Source organism: Pezoporus occidentalis, unplaced genomic scaffold, assembly GCF_034315485.1.
Source record: "Pezoporus occidentalis ecotype Australia unplaced genomic scaffold, CSIRO_AGI_Poc_V1 ctg99, whole genome shotgun sequence".
NCBI classification, from domain to species: Eukaryota; Metazoa; Chordata; class Aves; order Psittaciformes; family Psittacidae; genus Pezoporus; species Pezoporus occidentalis.
Genome location: NW_026916358.1, coordinates 1,513,319 through 1,526,548, shown reverse-complemented (window position 1 = coordinate 1,526,548; position 13,230 = coordinate 1,513,319). Strand labels below are relative to the sequence as shown.

The following is a 13,230-nucleotide window of genomic DNA, read 5'->3' as shown; positions in this document are numbered from 1 at the left end:
GGAATATTTGAAAGTTGTGGCGATAGCATGGCCTCCTTTCCTGGTGTATAAGGAGTTTAAACAACAGTTTTAAACTATGGGATAAGCACTAGTTTGGATGAAGAGGGGGTTGAAAAGTAGTACATACCATACAGCTTCTGTCAGTGAATGGAAGTGCCTCAAGAAAGAACTTAATCATGTAAAATTTCCCAGGAAAGTGCAGGAGACAGAGAGATCTCAGTAGGTGCTCTAGCCCATCTCTAGAGGAAACCAACTCTCTTCCTTGGTTGCATGCATAGCTTAGGGAAAACAACTTTTGGCTCAAGTAGTTCTATCAGACACCTAAAATTAGGTAGCATATTTTCAGCCTTCAGTCTTTCTCATTCATTCACTTCATTGGATGATTTTAAGGCAGCCTTCCTACTTCCAGAAGCAGGGCTGTCTGCAGACTCAAGAGGACAATGCTGCATTATTTTTTTCTGCATTTGATTTGCAGTGGACTAATAGGAAAAAGGGTTGCATTCCAAGCAGAACTTCAATACGAAAGAGGGAATATAAAATACCTTTCCTCTAATCACATCTATCCTATAATGTAAATTTCATCTCTATCTTCTCATCTTATTTTTTTCTGTATCAATAGTAGATATCTAAAAAAAAAAAGAAAAATATTTGAATTGAAACGTATTTTTCAGCTTTCAGTGTCTCTTCACTTGTTTTGGTTGACATTTTTAGTGGGAGTGATGTTGAAAAATCAAATAAACTGGAGAAGTAAAACTAGCATCCAGAATACTGAGGAGAATGTGAAACTAAATTAGTTTTGGCCTCATGTATGATACTCTGTCAGAGGCTTATATCTGAGTATAAAATGCACAGAGGAAGTTCAGTTGCCATTAGGTTGTATTTCAGTGTGAGCGGAAGTATTTGAACAAGTCAGATACTATCTATCATCTGATGGCACATCCTCCAGACAAGTGTGGGGTTGTGAGGGGCATCCCAGCAGCCTCCCCACCCCTAGATACTTAATCCTCCCAAAGACATTGGCACTTTTGGATGCTTGCCCAGTTGCTTGCATACTGGTTATTGTGAGTCTTCGAGGGGTCTGGATAGAACCAGGCAGCTGTAGTTGATGACTCTACTCCTGAAGCAGTTACCTTTTTAACCATGGGAAAGAATCTGAGTGCAGGTTGTCTTGTCCTGAGGACGTGTCTTCAAAGATCCAGGTGACCTGTGTGTTTCATTTCAGGTGAACACACACCTCACTGACCTTAAAGGGATTCTGGAGTGACTACATCACATGAAGATGTCTACGATGTTGATTTCTGATGTCAGGTAAGAAGGCTTTTTGTTGTTGTTGTTGTTGTTACGATTGTCACAGAGGAACCACTGTCACTATCTACTGCTATCACAGTACCAAGTTTTGATACAGGCTTTCACCTAATGGAAAATGTAATTATTTCCCACATCAGTATTGGATTTGAATAATGAGAAATTAATGCCATTGACAGGATTTGGGGTTGGATGTTGGGTTTTGTTTTGTTTTGTTTCAATAAATACAGAGTCACCTACCATATATACTTTATCATTTCTGTTGTGTGGGAGGCTAGCCCACCTCCATATGAGACTGTCCAGTGTTGTTCTTCTCCATGGAAAGGGAGGAAGAGAGCGAAATAGTCTGTTAATTTGACTAATGTTGTCTGATGTTGCTGAGGAAACATTGCAGTTCAGTCACCTAGTAGCTATCTAGCTCATAATAATGTAATGGTTGTTACCTAACCTGTAGGGGGGCATAGCTAGTATGACATGCTTGGACCATTATTTCCAAACATGGCTCCTCATCATATTTCAAGGGTATCTGCAGTAGGCAAGACAATGTCTAAAAAACAAAGTAAAACACAGTCCTTATTTCAAGGAGTTACCAGCGTCAAGGTGGTTTATTTAGCTGGTAATGCCTGATTTACTTCATTTTTCATTGCAGTGTATATTCCTGAGGTCATAGATCTCGTGAGACCTTTGTACACCAGTAATCTTTCCTCCCTTGCTCCCAACACATGGGCTATCTGGGTGACTGAGGCTGATCTAGGATGTCAGTGATAGCCTTTGCTGCAGGCTGAGATTTGCTTCAGGCAGTCAGTCCTTTGGGAGGCTTTTGACCTTTGGATGGGTAGGTGCCTCGGGGCTGCTGAGCGCCGCCTGCCACCACGGTTTCTGTCCATGGTGCTGATCACCTCGAACCCCTGCCAGGTTCCTGCTTCCATAAATTGCAACAGGCAGGGAAAAATAAGTAAAAATAATAGTTCTACTGAAAGTCAGTGGAACTATGAGGTTTAAAATGTATACATTAATTCAATTCACCTATATTAATTATTATATTATAAATATAAGAATTAATAATTACCATGGTGTTTAATAATTAATATGGTGGTGTAAAAATTAACATAATCCCTTATGCCAATATATATGTCTTGTAATTACTGTGCAAAACCCATCTGCAAATTACAAAAAGAGGTTAACAAAATCAGGAAAACTTATAAACAATGACGAGTATGTGCCTTTAGGTTTTCTTCCATATGCTGATATTTTTGATTACTCTTAAAGAGGGAGGCAGAGATTGTACTTTAAATACTTACACGCAAATACATTTTAACCCAGTATGTAACCATAAAGCGCATATATTGAAGCACAAAATCAGAGTCAGGAAGCAAGTGGGAAGGGCTACTAAGTTTCATATCATTTGTTGAGTTAAATTTCATGAGTTTTGTACGTAAAAGCCTTATTTTATATTGTTTGAAAGTTATTTCAGGCTTGCTATCTTCTGCTAAAGCACACAAGGTCTTTTTCTTGTTCTCATTACCTCAAACAGCTGCAGGATGGATAGCCTGTATACCACAGAGTATGTAATCAATAATGAATCACTTTGAAACATTGCTTTCTTGAAAAGTCACGTACAAATATGATGTTTACTTGCAATTTGTTTAGGTTATAAAAACACTAGCTGAAATGGTGACTTCCCAATAAATCTGCTAGAGCACTGGGTAATGGAGCCTAGCTTCTTTTTTTTTCTTATTTTTTAATTTTTCACCTTAGCTAATTTATGAGCCCTTTCCAGAGTCATGCCCCAAAGCACAGTTTTAGCAAATTCCCTAAGTGAAATGCACCTGTGGAATTGTCACCAGGTTCGCTTCATTTTTTAATATCAGTTGTTCCCAGCTTCTAGTTCAGTGAACAGCAAATTATAGAAAAATACCAGCTTCATGCTATTTGCATTTGCTTCTCAAATGTGTCAAAGGACTAATACCTTAAGGATGAGTTCATAAATGTGAGCTCAGTTATTTATATTTTTCATAAATAAAGCAATGGAAGTAATTATCTTAATTAAAAAATGAATTAATCAAAACTACCAAAGAAAGTTGCTTTGACAGTGTCAGTTGCACCACTGCTTTAGTAAAAATTGCATATTTTAAACCAGATGCTCAAGCTTCTTACAGATCCACAGTATGCAAGCTTCCTTCTTCATACTAGTTTAGCACAGTATGCAAGCTTCCTTCTTTCCTAATCTGCTGTGACCCAAGTCTGCAGGAACCACAGATCTTAATAGGTCACCCACTCCTTTCCTTGAGTAAAGCAAGATTAGCAACTAACAGCAACTGGGGGGGGGGGGGCTTGGCACACAAAGAACCCAGAGTGCAAACAGTACCAAGAGCTGAACAAGATAAGTAGCTGTAGACATAACTTATAGGCCAACGCTGGCCATTCCAGTCACCAAATCTTTCAAAATCCTTCTTATATGATCAAATGCTCTTTATCAAGCATCTCTGTCTCACAGCTTGGAATATTTCCTGTCATTTACACTCTGCTTTGTAGACCAATACTCCCATAATAAATCTGTGGCATTTTGGGACTCCATATCTCTTATTCATTTTTTTATGTCCTTATCCCAGTTCCGCTGAAGTCAGTAATTTTGCCAGGCACGGAGGCAGTCCCCTTGAATTGGCATTATGAACTTACTGATACATAGAAGCTACAAGAGACATTACTCAGAATTTTGTCAAAATGACTTTGTGTGCCAAATGCTTCTTGACTGCACTTAACTACAAACACTTAGACCAGAGAAATACAAATGTGAAATAGTGTGGGTTTTGAGGAAAGCATTCTTACATGAAAGATGAGCTAAGCTGTTTTTGTTCACAGTCAAGAACTTTTCACTGAAAGTATATTTTAGTTTTGACTTACCAGTTTCAAGATACCTATAGGCACTGAAGTTCTGATTTAAAGAAGTTTGTAAACCTGTTAGCGGAACCACTGAAATCTACAGGATTAACCTGATTAGCAATCAGTTAACCATAGGAGGACCTGAATTAATGAAGGCAGAGCCCAGTAATCAGATAGTGGCAATAGACATCAAAACAGAGAAATATTATCTGTTCAAAGTAGATTTCATTACAGATATGGTAAGCAAGATATTTGTATGTAAGCAGCAATAACTGAAACAAATGACAAAGTGATAAAAACAAAAGAAAGAACTATGTTTTGTGTTAAATGCATCTGTGTAGAAGGGCCCGCACAATGCCCTGGCCTTTGAAGCCTTTGAACTGAGATAAATATTTTTACATTGTACCTTAAAAAATGCCTATGTTATTGTGTTAATCCAGTTGTCTTCCCATTCTGCTCCAAATCCTCTGAAATTACTGTATGATTTCAAAAGGAAGACTTTTTTCCTGAAGTTAGGGGTGCTTTTTTAATACAATCAGTTTCAACAAAATTGTTCTAAACCAAGAAGAAATAATCCAGTCAGTTTTGACCAAGTGTCCTGGCTCTGTGTTAGACAACATCTATGAATGTGCATTACTAAACAAATAAAAAGCAGCACAAAACAACATACTTCTCCTTTGAAGTTTGAGGTCACTCAGCAGTCATAAAGTAGTGACTTGTGACTAAAAAGGACTGTCCTGGTGAAACCGGACAGTATTTCAGTCCAGAAGTATTGGCTTTGTGAACCTTGTCACTAAATGTGCAAGTTTTCCAATTTCACAGTTTTACGTAAATTCAGGAAGTTTTAATGAGATTTAGCTACTCTACAGCTTGAAGTTTAACTGTGTCTTTATAAACTCCTATATACTTTAAGATTATTACTAACCTCTGCCCCCCAAAAAAATTCCTTCACATTCGTCCAAGAATATATCTACCATGATATTATTTTCCCATAGTAGTTACAAACCACAGTGTGTGGTAGATATGCTTATAAAGTCATTTCCTATCATCTGAGGTTGATAAGAATAATGACTTTAAAGAGGGTAAAATCAGAATCATTTTACTGTTTGTTTTCATTTTGGCTGCAAATACTATTTTAAGTTCTCTGGCTTAACAGTAGTGAAATGATACATTTTGCACTTTCATTTAGACAGATGACTTAATTTGAAAAGATCAAATTACAATTTTCATAGTTAATCTATAAATTAGATCACAGAATTCAGAAAATAGCTCTGAATTGTCCCCTGATGGCTGGATACAGCTCGTTGGCCACTAAGAAGCTGACACTGCTTTTTTTTCTTTAGCATAAGTAAGGATTACCATTTTGGTTCTCCTCTGTTCACCCATGTACTTTGTCTTCTGTGCTCTTTTTTAAGACATCAGTAAGTAAGTACATACGTAAATCTTCCTGAAGGAATGGAGTGTTGAAGCAAGTGAACCAATATGGATGTTTGAAGAGTTACTGAGTAACTTTAAAGACTGAATAAATTTCAAATTGCTGCAGAAAACAGGTCTCATATATACTCTAAAAGTTTTAGAATTGTAAGCAAGCATGGAGATACCATGGTTTAATGGGTTACTGCCTGTCAATGACTGACCATCTGCATATCCCTCACTTTACATCATTTTGATTGTGAAACAAAGAGTGCTAGCTTAAATCAGATTTTACATGACTTTTACAAACTAAACAGGTATAGGCTTTAATTAGATTTCTGTAACTATTGTACAGGTGATCTGTAAAATGTTCTAGCACAGGTTCCATTAAAAACTAATTTAAAACAGATAAGTGCTTTTTTCTTTCTCAATATTTTGGAATCACCTGACACTAGTTTCAATTTTTTCATTATTACAGACCATGAACATAGCAACAGATGAAATCGTTACCCAGTTAGGGTCATCTGACTTATACTGTATGGATATTTCAGCTATATTACTCAAAAGCTACAGCAATTAAAAATAAATAAATAAATAAATAAATAAATAAATAAATTTATCTAATTCTAAAATCCTCACAGAATCTAGTCAATATTTTCAGGTTTTTCCTCAAGAAATCATTAGCCCTTTTGTCAAAATATATGGACATAAATGAAGAGAAATTGAGTCCAAACACCAGCTTTTGACATATCAGTCTTCCTAGTGCAACAGAGAAAATTATTTCACAGTGTTTAGGATCAGTTACTGGTAGTGCTGCCTGGAAGGACAGTTTTTCACATAGCCCTCATTAAATGTTTCCAAGGAAATTGCCATGGTTAAATCTCAATGTAATTTTCTTCAAATTTTTGCCACTTCCTACTTGGTCAAAATTATTCACCAAAAATTATAACAGGGCTTATTTGAACATGCTTACAGTGAGAACATGAGCATCATACCTATTAATAATAGTAGCACCTAAAGTAAAATTTATACAGTATCTTCAGATCATAGCTAATTAAATACAATTTCTATGGAGTTTCATTTAGTGCTCAACATTTTTATTATAGTTTTTCTTTTCTTTTAATTCAGTTTGCTTTCTGATATGTTAGTAGAAGGTGATATCCATGGATCTATAAAAAGTATATTGCTCCTGTGAAGCTCATGATGAGAAAGAACTGGTCATCAGGGGCTTTACTAGAACTTGAGAGATTTCTTCTAAAGACTGAAGTCCTATTGAAGCATAGCAAAATTCCTTCCTAAACTATCCCTTCCTTAAAATTTTGAAAACTTAACGTTCTTGAAATACTTTCTCAATTCCTACTTTTTTTTTCCAAGACAGCAACAGGAAATTGGCTAATAAATTGCAGGCAATTTGAATTTAGACAGATTAACATAAAGCTCTTGTGACTGGCACTGCAGGGCAAAGTAGCAGAGTGTAAGCAACAAGTTTACACTGAGAGTGGCTTAAACTCATCTGCTAGTCTTTGCTTTTTCTTGTACCCCTTTCAGTTCAAAGGCAAACTTATGTCTGTCAGCCATCTTCAGCATGGGTTAAGAATATTCATATAATCAATAATAGCTCCAAAACTGCTCTCCCTTCTTTGCTCTCTCTGCTCCAGGTTCTTTTTGCTGTGATATGGCAGTTAATTGTCTCCAGGGTTTGCAAACTGATCTGAGGCCCACTTCTGCATCAGTTCATTCGTGACTTTGTAGGTTTATTTCCTGGGGTAAAGCTCTGGCACAGTGTTGACGCGGGAGTCACGGACAACGCAGAGACGATCAATGTGATCAAGTGATTGCCAAATTTATTACAAAGCCTTAACTCCTTATATACTATTTCTTATATTCACTTACAGTGATTTGGCATATTATGATTGGATACATGTCTTGAAGACCTTTAGGGACTAACATATAATTGGTTAAGCACAGGTGTGAGAACTCGACCTCGAAATCTTGCCAACAGTCCACAGTTCTCATTAACTCAGTGAATTCCAGCTTCTTCTTATCTTGCTTGCTTAAGCTTCTTCGGGCCTCTCATGGCCTTGCTGTATCTTTCAGGATTATTCAGAGTTTATGTACTAATGCACACTCCAGTCACCATCATCCTCTTTTCAGTTTTGGGTTATATTTGGATTTCTGTTTCCTCTACTGGCTTGAGTTCAAGATCATAATGCCCGCGTAGGTATGGTCCTTGCCTTCTTGGGTATGTCACTGACACACTCTGTTGTCAAACAACACATATGATAAATGGCAGAAATGCTAGCTTAGCTGAGGATGTTCCTATGCCAACAGTCCACCAGTTCAAAGGCTTTTTGCTGTAAACTTGATAAATGGTGGGTCTCCATTCAGACAGATTTATTGCTCAGGGGCAGATTTCCCCAGAAATTCAATAAGCATTTCAATCAGCTTCATTTCATTTAGCTCAAGGAACGCCAAAGAAAGGTGGATCCTTGGCTTGTCTATTCCTCTTCCTTGATCCTAACTCACCATCTCTTTCAAAAATCAGAAGAATTACTTCCAAATAGCTTGCCAATTAGTTATTTTGCATTAGGTCTTATATTAAGAATCCCTAGTTTGCATTATAGCTTTATTTTATTATAGTGATTTTATTTTGCTTACTCTTCATGTTGTTCACTGATGCTGATCAACAATACAGAAAAGCCTAAGGGAAAATATGTAGTGTCTGTGTCAGGGTCTTCAATTTACAGTATGTTTGTGCATCACTTATGGTAACAGAGCTTTGATGTGACTGGCTTCTGGGAACAACTGGAAATATCACTGTTAAATAATAAGTATAATAGACAACCTCCTTACTTGCTTCATTTTACGTTCAATATAGTTCAAATATAATAGTTCACCATAAAGCAGCATGTATCTTCAGATTCACTCTTATTTACACTAAAGTAAAACAGAAGTAATGCAATACAGTTCGTGTCAGAGAATGAAAAAACTGAACACATTCTATTTTCTCTTTCAATCCCTTAATTTCAATTTTTTATGACAGCTTTCTTGCAACACGTGCTGAAAAGCTGGTTCAGTTCAGGTTGCCTGAAATTTCTCACAATAAAACTCTTACTTTTAATTGCGTACAACTCTGCCAGCCATCAGGCTACCAGCTGAAATTTTTCATGCCAGATGTCTGACTTAGATTGAATATTGATTTTATTTTCTTCAGCGTTTCAGCAAAAAACAATATTAGTTTCCTCTGAGATTTGTGTAAACATTGAATAAAGCAGCAACAGAAATTGACTGGAGCTATATTTTAAATTTATAAATCTGTACAAAAGTGTTAGCTATTCCCTTAGTGTGCTTTGAAGATAAAATTGTATTTGTGACCAATAGTCTGCACTGCTGAAACGCCTGGAGAAAATAACCAGAAAATTCACCTTTCATTGTGGAGAAAATTCACCTTTCATTGTGAAGTCTGAATAAAGGATATTGTGTAAGGCCACATTATTAATGAGGAAGATTAATAGAAATAGTGAAGATTTACTCTTATTGAAAGAGACAGGATTCTCCAAGAAAAAGTAGTAAGTGATCATGCAGCTAAAGACTATCAGAAAAAGTACGCTGACAAAAGAACTACATATGTTGACAAAAGAACTACATTTCTCACACACTCTTAACTCTGCTTATGTTTTTAAATGCTAAACTTTACAGTGTTATCATTCTTTACTGTTTAGTTCTGGGGGGGATTACAATATAGACTGACAAACTATGGCACACAGTACTTAACAGTATGTCACATAGTAATTGCCACAGTAAGAAAAAAAAAAATAGAAGAGCTGCTTCTTTGACATTTGATCCAATTTACTATCAAAAGAGTCACATCAGTGATCTACACTGTCTGGAACCCTGAAGGCTCAGAAGTGCAGCTGTTCCTGTATCTTCCTGCAAGGTAACTGGAGACTGTTAAAAAATGTATCTTCCAAAACAGTTCTCATTCAGGTCGTTTTTCTGAGCTGTTGAGCAAGTGGATGCAAAATTTCATTGGGGACTCCATGGTTAACAAAGAAACTGCAGAAAGAACCCAGGATGGATACTGTCCCAGAAAACACAAACTGATTGAGAGGCCTTTTTTTGGAATAATTCTACCATAAACCTCCCTGTAGCATGTCTCAGAAAAGCCTTTAATACACGCCTTAAACTAAGCTGTACTAAAAGTTTTCTTATTAAGGGATTGCTCATCAAATTCCTGTTTTGTTTTTTCTTTTTCTTTGTTTGCTTGTTTTGGTTTGTTTTCTTTAATGGAAGCTAGTGTTTTTTTAACTCTGTAATCCAATCTTATTAAATGCATAATTACACCATGCAAATTTTAAACATAAAACTCTATCAGAAAATAGAATTTTACCTCAAAGGTATATTTAACCAGGTTTATATTTATTCATTAGATGTTGCATATCATGACTTAAACCTGTGGCTTCTTGAACACTATGAACTACAGTCATTAACATAGGCTTTCATTGGGGTTGAGACTTCTCTCCATCACATTTCCTACTGTTCAGTCTGAAATACCAACAAGCAGCAAGCATTAAGAAAAGGAAACTGGGTGTTAGTTTAGCTTAACTGGCCCTAAACAAATGTTTGATCAGCTCAACCCTTTTTTTAAGTGAAGTCTCAGTGATGGGCATAGACTTAAAAAAGAAAAATCTTTACTGTTACCAAGAGGGAGTTTAAAAAAAACTCTCTGTAGACTCAACAAATATTTGGACATATTGTACCATCTTTTCTTACAAAAAATACAGATTCTGTGAATGAAAGCTAATTTCTATTGTTTCCATAAAATATTCCTCAATATCTGTGTGAAGAAATTAAGGAGGAAAGAGCACCAGATATAGCTCATAGCAAGGACTGGTTCAAAAAGTAAAAGCTCACGTTAAGCCATCTTGTCATCTAATTTTGGATGAAAAACTGTGTTTTTCTGGAACAATCTAAGTAGAGACCTTCCCTGCACAAACTCTCCACAAAATTATTCAGAGTATGAGACTGTCACAAACATTAATTTCATTTTAAAAATAGCCATTAAAAAAAAAGGAAAAGAAAGGTGACTTGAGGCCAGTTTCTGTCAGTGAAGTAAATATCAAGTGCATTCAGTAACTTAATTTGAATTGCTCCAGGTTTGCAGTGTGATTAATTAAAGTAAAACCTGGCTCTTCATCAGTGTTTCATTAAGCCTGTAAAGTAAGGTTGTTGAGAACTGAATAGCCAGTGCAGGATGACCCCTTGGAAGCTTGCAGCAGGCAGAAGTAAGGATGCAGGGTTACCTGCAAAACATTATTTACCAGGGTACCCCAAGTTCTCTGAGCAACCTGTTCCAGTGTCTCAGCACCCTCATAGTAAACTCATAACATTACTCTTTAATGCTTCGTACTGATTCATCTAACTTAACCTAAAATGAAAGAGTAGTAAAGAATATTCTGTTGACCCATCCTACATGTCAACTTTGGACTGCTCCTCTATGGGCTTATGTCCTGGGTTTAGCAGTAGCAGTCAATTTTTCTCCCTCTTGGTAGCTGATGCAGAGTTGTGTTTTGACTTTCAGCCTGAGAACAGTGCTGATAACACCAATGTTTTCAGTTGTTGCTCAGTAATGTTTACCCTGACCAAGGACTTTGTGAGGCTCATGCTCTGCCAGGGAGGAGGGGAAGCCAGGAGGAAGCAGAGACAGGACACCTGACCCAAGCTAGCCAAAGAGGCATTCCATACCACAGCACGTTGTGCCTGGGGGGGTAACTGGGAGTTACCTGGAAAGACACGGGGTCTTCTGGATTGGACTTTTTCGGCGGGTGGTATCTTATTCTCCTCCCTTGTTATTTTCTCTTATCATTGCTGTCATTGGTGGTAGCTGTGGTTTGTGTTGTACATTGTTTGTTGGACTGTTCTTGTCTCAACCCGTGGGAGTTGCATTCTTTTGATTCTCCTCCCCATCCCTCCGGCAGCAGGGAAGGGGAGAGCCCCCAGGGTAGGGATGCGGGCCTTGACTGCTTCCAGCCCGGCACCACTCACTGGGAGTGAATGAACGAGCTGTCTGGTTGGGTTTAAACCATGACAGTTCATCAATAAACTCTGCTACTGTCATTGTTCAGAGGAAGACTTTTACAAGGGGCAGAGGCAGCCAGCCCGTGGTGACGGGCAGCAACGAACCACCATCAAGGGCAGGAAAACTTGAACATTTTCAAGGTGAGTAGATGCAGGCTTCTATACTAACTTCCTTAAACATGAAAACTAAGTTTTCTTAGATTCTAAGATTTCTTTTTTGAACAGCATGTTTTTGAGCTATGTTCTTTACCAAAAAAAAAAAAAAGAAAAATATGTTCAAAGCATAATTGTTTTAAAAGCCTCAAACTGCCAATAGACTTCCTCTTTCCTGGAAAAGATGACCTCAATTCTAAGCATTTTGATAGAAGGAAGAATTCTCTTTGGAGATGTGGTCAGATCTAGTATGGAATCTGCCTTGCAGTTGCAGCTAGTATCTCTGGCACCATGATGCATCTTTTCCCAAGAACCATGAAATTTACTTGTACACACTTGTGCACACCCTCAGATATCCTGAGAAATGAGCGTTGTGCATGGCTGTGGCTGATAGATGCTGTTGGGGTGCAGCTGGCAGAATGCACACAGGGATCCAGTACAGCAGGATCGTTTCCCAAGAGAAAGCACCAGGAAACTACCTGAAATACTAATTGTGGGTGAGCAAAGAATTATTAAAGCAGCTATTGCTCCCACCTCACTGAAATTGTCTCCATCTTTCCCAGCTACGCCTGGGTGAAAGCAGCTTCAAAACCCAAAACCATATCAGCTCAAAGAACCTGTAGCTTAATGAACACCTTATAAGAGTATGTATGATGTAACTTATTTGTGGATAAGTAACTACAGGACTGGATACATGTGCAAGGTAAAACTTATCCAGAACAGTTCATTCACTGGGTGGAAGGTTGAAAACCATTCCTGAGTATCAAAGAGATAAAATATGTCAAAAGAGGCTACAAAAGATCAAAATAAATAAATTTTCAGGATTCATTTTAATGAATTTCATTAAGATATAATTAACATTAATTTCTAGAAATAAACAAAAAATAAATACATAGTTCCCCCACTCTAGTGCCATAAACAGGAGTTAATTAGGCCCAACAGGACAATGTGAATTTGTTATAATCCTCTGTGAAGACAGAAGTTAATATTTAATATAAGAAAATATTATTTTTTTTATTTTTCATTGGTTAGCACATTTGTATTTGCCTTTGGCTAATAAAAGTTAGACTTTGGCTAACACTTTTTCCCAGAATTTTCCATACTTTGTGTTGCCATTACTTCTTTTTCTGTATTAAGCTGGAGAAAAACAGACTAAAATGTAACTTAAACTTCCTGTAAATGTAATTTAACATCCATTTTAGCACCCAAATGTTTTCCATGGTGTCTTAGTTGCTGAAACCTGTTTGTTTATTCCCAACTGGGACACCCTCAACATTGTTTCCAAGGTCTCTGACTTCTATTTATTATTCATGTTATGTTTAGTTGTGATTTCTGTTTAGAGGGTGCCTTGATGTTTGCCTGTGTATAAAACGTATCTGCGTTGCCTTTTACTGGGAG

The 13,230-nt window shown here is 37.1% G+C and overlaps 1 long non-coding RNA gene across 1 annotated transcript in view; it reads left to right on the top strand.

Moving 5' to 3' along the window:
• LOC134157717 (uncharacterized) overlaps nucleotides 1-13,230 on the top strand; it is a 339,144-nt gene that overhangs the window by 164,219 nt on the left and 161,695 nt on the right. The window lies entirely within an intron of this gene.